We start from the raw sequence: 9707 nt of genomic DNA, 5'->3' as shown, positions 1-9707 counted from the left end.
GTATGCATGGATTGTGGTTGCCACTTGGAAAGAGGCTTCACATCTCCCATGGAGGCACTATGCACAACAGATTAGTGAAGCAAATGAAAACCATACACCTCATGCAGCCACAAGACTCTAACACAACTTGCAAATGATGGTGGCCATCTTGAACTCAGACATTATAAATTCATCGTGGTCTCGAGCCTCTTGGCTAGGCAAGCGAGATACATATTTGCTGCAGCGATGAACTTGGCGCCAGAGTGTTTAAATCTTGCAGACTGTTGATATCCGTGTTAGTGAAAGACTGAACTTGATACAAATACGTATTTTAGGACAATGCTTGGGTTTAAAAATTAAGACTTATAATTGAAGAGTAACTTCAGAAGTCATCCCTTAAGGATTATGAACTCTTACATTTACATCTTGCTATATTCAAGAGAGAAACTGATCTTCATATTTTCGCACACGTTTGATAATTTTTCTTTTGATACATGCATGCCTTTATTGTATTGACTTAGATGGGGAGAGTGACAGCTTGTTAGACAAACTCTATAATACTAATGGGCACTGTTTTGTTGCAGTTTATAAACTTGACACTTTTAATATAGTGTCGAATGTCTCAAGTGCATTCATATAACACTGAAGGTGCTAGTCTATGGTGTGAAACTCATAATAGCTCGGAGTACTCTTGTATATGTTACATAGATTATGGTTGGATTTCAGCTCTAAGAAGACACAGAGTTTCACCAACCATTTAGAGTTGGAAATATACAGATTTGTAAGAGGTATATCATATACACTATTAGGAATAAGGTTTTGGAGTCAGAGCAATAAAACAATTAAAGACCTGCTTTTGTCTTTAGATTTCAGCAATCCTATAGTGAAGACTGTGCCTAGCTCTGTGAGCCTGAACTGTTACTCGGGTGGACAGGCAACGTCAATCCAAGTGAATTAAGGAACATAACAGAAATATAAATAGAACACCATAGCAATAAACAAAAAAGAAACTTTTCAAGACAGAGAAACCACATATTCATTCATTCATTCAATATCTTTATTTCGACACAGTAGACATAAAAGCACATATAAAACATCACATTCATATAAAATAGAAATATATACATATACTATCTGTCATAGGTTGCTTGACCAAGTGTCCAGACAATAAAATGTTGGAGTCTGTGGCGTTAAGATTTTTCACAATACGTATGGTGCCACAACCTTAGTTTACTGGAGAGATACTCCGTTTTTCTGTCTGACTCTCCACCTCAATATCAAGAATGGAGAGACTACAAAGACTATCAATTACCTTATGTCTGAGTTCATGATTTTTAATTGTAATTGCATTTATATAGCGCTTACTACCCAAGACGAGGCGTCAATGGACTTTTTGGTGAGTAGCATGTTACTCCAAAACCCCAAAAGGATTAGTGTGATTTAGTATAGGGAAATATGAAATTAATTTGAGCGGTGGACATGTGAGTCTGTTATTTGGATTGAAAAAGGATAGTGAAGGGATAGAAGAGGGAAGGGTTTCCATTTATATCGCTCTTGCTACCCCTTTTGTGGTATCGAAGTGCTTTTCGGTGAGCAGCAAACAGGACGCGCGGTGAATTAGTATAGGGAAATATGAAATTAATTTTAGAGGTGGACATGTGAGTCGGATTTATAGGATAGTGGAGGGATAGAAGAGTGAAGGGTTTAGAAAGTGTTTATTTGAAGATCATAGCAGTAGGAGGAGGAGGAACATTTTGGGAGATGTTAGCTGCATTGTATCCAACATCAAAGCACCAAGTAGAGATTCAACCTCTGTGTATGTCAGTAGAACAGGATAGTCCGGTATGGGAAATGCAGTCTTTTTGTCTTGTGCATGCTGGATTACAGAAAATGCATTTTTTGAAGCAACTCCCTTAAATTTCAGTTAGTATAGTGTCAAGCCAATAGTGGCTTCAGCTGGTCAAGTATATTATAGCTGACAAACCTCACGTTTAGTATATTTAATCTTGAGACTAGGGATTGCTCCCTAGATAATCTTGAATTGTTTTAAATTTGGCGGCAAAGACTTGTGGTCCAACGTGAGTATTAGTAGGCATTCAAAGGCAACTATGCACTTCTGTTAATATTTCTCTATTATTATATGTGAGTAGAAAAATTAATGAGGGCTTAAAAGTTCAACCAAGTTCCCACTGCAGCAATCTATGAAGGTGCAATTTCTTATGTATTCCTTTAATTTTCTACTTTTATATATCTTTCATCTTTCTAGCATTAGGAATATGAATTGGGGGGGGGGTGGAGTTCATCTAAACAGAATGTCTTTCAGATGTTTGTTGATGTCACCACAAAAAGAGTTTTCCAGATTAGCAAAATGGAATAAAGACTTCATGTAAGTTAGCAATAAATTATTGATCCCAGAGAAAAAGGTACATAGTCAAGAAAACTGTTCCTATTTTAACTCGCACAAAATGATCCATCCTCCATGCTTGTTTGCCTCTTTAAAGTTTCTCTCTTGGAATGTGAAATACTCTTAGTTTGAACTACATACAGAGCACATCCTAACAGTTTTCCAGAACAAGCCACCTACTGCTCAGCTCTTTCTAGCGCACGCATCAATATGATATAGCATCAAATTCTCGGTTTGGTCTCATATATTAACTGCAGGTAATGGCTTTATAATTCTCTTCCGAGGGCGATGAAACATTGCAGCCTCCTTTCTTTATACATATACATTGAAAATTTAAAGTATGAGCTCCAGTAAGAGCATTTATTGCAGCGTCCTAAAGAAAGTCCTTCATGGCATCTTTGTAATAATATCATAGACTGCCCACAGCCAGATGTTGAAGTGGCCCACCCAGATGCTAATGAAGCAGGGGCCACAAACGAGACAGGGCATGGACTAATGGAAAGAATCCATTACAGGGTGGAAATACAAATAAAATTACAAAACGTTCCATGTCTTGGTGCAGAAAGCTAACACAATTATTTTATAAATAAATTAGAATTTATTTCAAATTGCAGTAGCTAAAAACTCATGTTTTCTATTAATGTATATTCACAATTCCTGATGAAATGAAAGCATATGGAAACACATAGGTCTGTGAGAATCATGCAGCTTTCATAGCTATGGCAGGAATCCATTGAATAAAACAAAATAATGAACAGATAAAATATTGAATAATCTCTTTTGCATAGAGTTTGAGAGAAAGATGTGGTTTGTAACAAATTCACACAAACACACACACACATAGGCATACATATATTCTAATATTCTCAAAGAATTGGGAAATGAAAGTTGGTGGCATATGAAGAAGCTTAGGGCCATATGTATGAAGCAAATTCGCATTCGCAAAGGCCGAAATTCGCAGAATTTCGGCCTTTACGAATGCGAATTAGGAAAATGATATGTATGAAGTAAATTCTGGTGCAAAATAAGGAATCGCAAAATTTGCGATTCCTTATTTTGCGATTGCATTTAAGGAATCTCAAAATGTGCGATTCCTTAAATGCAATGTATAAAGCAAAAAAAAATTGCTAATTGTCCTTAAGGAATCACAAATTACCACCAACTTCAAGTTGGTGGTAATTTACGAATTTCTTGAAAAATGCCTATTTTTGCATCTTTCAAAGTGCCATGTGATGCACATACATTCCCTTAGGGCATGTATGTGCACCACATGTGCACCCATGCTTATTTCAGGGGTGTAACAGGGTGTCCTTTGGACATCCCTGCACCCTTGAAATTATTCTCAATTTGCGATTTGCAAATTGCGAATCGCAAATTGAGAATATTTTCACATTCCTTCCTAGCCCTCCTGGCCCATAGAAATGAATGGGAAATGATTCCTTAATTGCGATTAGCAATTTGCTAATCGCAATTAAGGAATTTTAAGAAATCGCTAAAAAATAGCGATTTTCTACATACATACCATTTTGCAATTCTCAAATAGCGATTCCTTAAAAATCGCTATTTGAGAATCGCAAAAGTGTATCTTGACACATCTGGCCCTTAGTATTATGGGTAATGCAGAGTGGTTCTTGAAGAACTGTGCGTTTTAGTGGTCTTGCAGAGAGCAGAAGTGCGATCGGATAAACATTTATTGTAGAGGTGTCCATATTTGATCCACTGACTCGAACCTTCTGATACTCTCAACTTCATGGATAAACACATGGGATAAATGACATGCATTGAATCTGAATGGGAATGTTTTACATAACCAATTAGCTTGACACATGGCAAAGCTGTGGTCCTCGAAGATCAAGGCTAGATGCTTTGGATCTTGTAAGTTCCCGGATAGATTCAAAGATTCTGATATTCATCCCTTCTTGGAAAATCCTCTCATGATTCTTCCATTACTACCAGTTTGTGCTCTAAAATCCTCTCATGATTCCTCCATTACCACCAGTTTGTGCTCTAAAATCCTCTCATGATTCCTCCATTACCACCAGTTTGTGCTCTAAAATCCTCTCATGATTCCTCCATTACCACCAGTTTGTGCTCTAAAATCCTCTCATGATTCTTCCATTACCACCAGTTTGTGCTTTATCGCTCTACTCCCTTTCCAATCTAAACTAATGATTCACCTAGCTCATTTATAACTTTCTGTTTTTCTCTATTCCAATTCCTTTTCATTGCTCTTGTAGTCTAATTTCTTGTCCGATCTTTCAACCCCACATAGTGAGGGTTGTGACATAAATTATCCGAATTCTTCTCCGCTCTATGAAACCCATTTCTCTTAATGTTTTAGCAGTGTTTGACTTTTTTCGCTTACTCTCCTTGTTTTTACTCCCTCAGTGACCTATATACGACTGCTTGTTTGTTGATTTTCTGCTATCTCTTTGTCCATTGCCACAGTGCGTCAAAGTCTGATCGTGAGTCCTACTCTTTAGTCTTTCTCTAAGTTATCCCATAGTATCAGCCTGCAGTCCCTTTCATTACTTTGTTTATTCAAGCCTCCTTGTGTCCATTGGAGGCTTCTGCAAAGAAGAAGGGGTGGGGTAGCGCGGGTGAGAAAAAAAAGAAAGATTACTTACCTGCAGCAGCTGGGCTATGCCTTCTTCTGTTCCTGTTGACTCTCAGCGGTGCACAGGCTCCCAGGCTCCCCTAAGCCAATAACAAAGCTGCTGTCATTCTGGTACTACTATTAACAGAATTAGAGAAGCACCAGGACTTGCCTGAGCAACTTGGTTTGGTGACCAGACAGGGCCTGGGAGCCTGTGTCTGTTCTCCACCTTGCTGTGCAACACAGCTTGGGTTGGAGAAATGCTAAGTGGCCATGCCGGCTGGCCAAACTGGTATGCGCACCTATGGTGCACACTAGTCCTTCTTCCTGCTCCATCAGGATAGCCTAGCCGAGCCCTGCCCCACCCTAGACTACATCAGTGCTGAAAAATAAAATGATAATAACACAATTTTATAATCATTTTATTTTTCCTGTTTGCACTGCTGAAAGAGCAGTGGCATGACGCTGCTCTACCTTAACGGAGGAGCCCCCGCTGCTTGCATCCCTGCATTCCCTTATTACAGTGTTGCAATATGTGTGTTTTGTTATGAAGCACAATGTTTGCCAATCATTTCCTTTTTGAGCCTGAGATTATTACTAAATCTTGGAACTTTCTTCCGTTGTGTTTTCATGCCTCTCAGTTCTTCTCTTTACTCTGAATTTAGTAGAATCTCATCTTCTTACCCAGACCTTCTCTGAGCATTTGCTTCTTCATGCTTTTACATCACATCCAAAATCATGTATAACTGTACTTAATCTTAAAAGAAGACAGTTCTGCTTTCTGAGACAGGCATATTATTGTTGGAGAACATAATTATGAGGAACTTGCAGCCAGATTCATCATTAAAAAATCGTCTCGCAAAGGGCCAGATTCTGAGAATCTGGCCCTTTGCGAGCGTAGTTTTTGCATTTGGGATTCATCATCCCAAATGCAAAAATCGCAAAATGCGAAATCGCTAAATTGCGCGGAATTGCATTTAAGGAATCTCTATTTGAGATTCCTTAAATGCAATTCATGAACCATTTATGAATTGCGAAATCGCTATTTTTGGCCGCTATTTACCGCGAAGTCTGACTTCGTGTTAAATAGCGAAAACTTTGAAAAATGCACTTTAGTGCATTTTTCTAAGTTGTATGTTACACACACACACATGTCCTTTGGACATGTGTGTGCGCAACATCAGTCTACATTTACATTTCAGGGGTGCTACAGGGTGTCCTTTCCACACCCCTGGCACCCTTGAAATTGCATCCTTATTTGCGATTAGCGAATTGCTAATCGCAAATAAGGAATGACTCCCCATGCATTCCTATGGGCCTCTAGGCCCATAGGAATGCATGGGGAGTCATTCCTTGTTTGCGATTAGCAATTTGCTAATCGCAAATAAAGAAGCTGTAGGAATCGCAAATAATGTTGTGATTTCTACATGAATCCCGTTTTGCGAGTCATTAATAGCGATTCCTTAATAATGCCTATTAAGGACTCTCAAATCGGGACATTGATGAATCTGTCTGTATTTGTCATAATTTTTACGATTTGTCTAAATCTAATGTCACAGACTACATTTGCAATTCTTCCTGACTCTTTTGCAAGATTACATTGTGGACCTTGAAGGAGCTGTCATTCAAAGGTTTGCCTAAAAAAATTAAAACTTTACCAATCACAGAATAACAAATCATTGGTTCATTTTAGCCTCCCTGTTACATTTGCAGCTGAAGATACCATCAAATAAAAAAATCACACACTTAGCCAACATTTAAATGTTGGTTAAAGTGTGGTGTACCCCATTTCATCAAGGTGATTAAAGATATGCCAAAGACTGCGGATGACCTACATTGTTCTGCAACACTAAAAGATGGTGCAAATGTACTCTAGTGCACTTTACAAGCTGGCTTTTTTGGTCTAAAAGACTCCTTTCAAACATATTATTTGGCTGTGGCCACAATACATTGACATAACTATCCAATAGATGCTTTGCCCATTTTCTCCATAGAATTTACCTTATTTAAAGGGGGGTCCATGGTTATTAGCCATGGCTCCTGCAACGCCCTCCACCACAGGCCTCAAGCCTCACCTCACTGTTGAGGCCCAACAAGGCCCAAACTGGCTTGGGTTGCTTGTGCTCCTGTTTAGGGGGGATGAGGCCGCACTGTCTGCGCTAGACCGTCGGAGCCGGGTAAGACTGATTCCAAAGCAGAGATCACCTATCTCTTAATGGGTCAGAGAGAAAAACTAATTATATACTGGAATACACCCCAGAATAATTGCCAGGGGTAGTAGTTGTATAATGTACCACTACAAGGAGGAACCACGCGGATCACAGCAAAGATCAGGTACCTGCCAGAAAGCAAGAAATCAAGAACACAGATGTCTTTATATTATTTTAACATGACACCTCTTTTTGACAAGTCACCAGTTGTCTCCACAGTTCCACAGTTTACAACAACAAAAGTCATGAAGAGTAACACAAGTACATTAGATGCACTGGTATTTTAGAGTAACAAATGTGAAGATGCAGTTCGAAAAATAAAATGTACCATTTTATGCTTCGCCGTGTTTTACACTTGATTTCAGTCATGCACTTTGGTACTTTAATAATCTTATTGTACTTGCTAAAAGACACATATTTTTAAATAAATGATTAGTTAACATATATAAGCACGACGTTCCCACATGAACTCATCTTTTCCATTCATCTCGCACTTGGCCTTCCACCTTTCTCTATGCTTAAATACCACTTGGTATACAAATTAAATTAAACCTCTAGAAATGGAGTCCAAATTTCAATGTAGAAACATTTGTAAAATAGTCACCCAAGGGATGTCTCTTTTCGTGCTGATATCATATCTGTATATCACGTGGGGAATAAATGGTCAGAAATTATAGGTCATATAGTTATTTCTTTGTAATGTGCAATACAAATATATATTTGGGTGAATATGGAATATACATTTAACGACTTTAACTAAAATGTCTATGCTACTTAAGACATGTCAACCCCACATCCAATTTTATGGAGGCTTTTCTAGCCCTACTTTTCAACCGTTTCTATGTTTTCAAATGATACGTTTCATTCCTTGCCTCATTGCAAGTTGACCGCTTGTCAAATGGTTAATCGTAATTTTCCTGCTAGCGCTGATAATTATTAAGTGCCCATAGCGCTATTAAAATAAATAAATGAATGAAATGATGTGAACATTTACACAAGTGGTTGATTATTCAGGCCAAAGTGCTTAGACACTGGCCCTACTGCCTTAATATAACAGCACAGATGCTCCGAAAACAATATGTTTTCAGTAAATAATTGTTTCCAAACTGTAATCCTTTTTGAAGTATTGTAGAACATTACTTCGGCTTTCATAGCAGCATAATTAGGCTCTGTGGAAGGGCAGTGGCGATGACATCATTGTTGAGGGGCTGCCAAATGATGGAGCCTTTGAAGCTCTCTTGTCAGAGTCCATTATTTCTAATTACTGCCCTGGAATGTTGGCAGAGTGGGGTTTTCAGAAGCACTACAAAGAAAAAGTACATAAGGAATAAACAAGTCTATGTCCAGGACCCTGGCTCTCCTGCTGGGAAGCTGGATATCTTTGTAGGAAAAGGAGTTTTCAATGAAAAGCACTAAATAGAATTTATTGTAGTTTGTAAAGCTGTCATGCATCAAACTCTTCTCTTTTACCCCTCGAAAGATAATGTATACTTAAGTATTCTGGTTATGTCAGACTTGCCACCATATACGTCCTCCTGGATCACCCAGACACCAAACAGATGGAAACTTTAGATTCCAACCAAGAACAAAGCAGGGTCCTAGGAACAGATTCTAACATATGCTTCCTAGTAAATCAACTAGTGCTTTCTACGTTCATATTCTTTTGCACTTCCGGTCATTTCTTGTAGGGTATAGCGTTTGACATGTGGCATTTTTAGCTCTCAAGACAGAATACAATGTGGGTTATGGAAGGCTAGTTGTTACCGAGCATGTCTATTTCTCTGTAAACTCTAATAGTGCATAGCTTTCTTGGTCAGCGACATTTGCATAACCTCCTAACATTAGCTGTTTTCTCACCTAGTTAGTAAATGATACTTTCCAGGCTGGAGTTGGTAAATGGGCCCTTCATCATTGTTTAATGAGGTAAAGTTAGCCATCTTCGCACACAGCCATTTAAAGGGTACACTCACGGCCAGATGTAGTTGATGGCTCAACAGCACTGACCAACTCTCCTAAAATTAGCCCCTTTTGTGTCATTTTAACAAATGCCAAAGCTAGAGACCGTTGAGGAGTCTCCAGAATTGCCCTTGGCAGCAAACAGAAGCCGTCTAGAAACGGGCAATGAATCTGCAACTTTTGCTCTAACGTCCTAAGATTAGCCACCAATGAACCTAATCATTTTAACAAAAGGTACACTCACGGTTAGAAACGGGCGAATGAGTTATCAGAATTGCCGTATTTGCCTAGGTTTATCCGTTTTTGGTTGTATACACAGGGCTCGAGTCGGGGGTCCACGTGGGTGGACGGCGTCCCCCTACTCTTTTCACAGGGTGGACGCCGTCCCCCCTGCCAAGAAGCTGGGCCCCACAGATACGTTCCGCACGTGATGTCACGAGGTCATTTGCATACTATCAGTCCCCCCACTTCTTTTTATAGAACTTGTGGCCTGTGTATACATTGTACCCAATGGTACACTGAAGGCTGGAGGACGGTTTATGGGTTACACCCAAAACCACAG

This window comes from Lissotriton vulgaris, chromosome 1_1, assembly GCF_964263255.1.
Source record: "Lissotriton vulgaris chromosome 1_1, aLisVul1.2, whole genome shotgun sequence".
Taxonomy (NCBI): domain Eukaryota; kingdom Metazoa; phylum Chordata; class Amphibia; order Caudata; family Salamandridae; genus Lissotriton; species Lissotriton vulgaris.
This window is presented reverse-complemented; position numbering follows the sequence as displayed.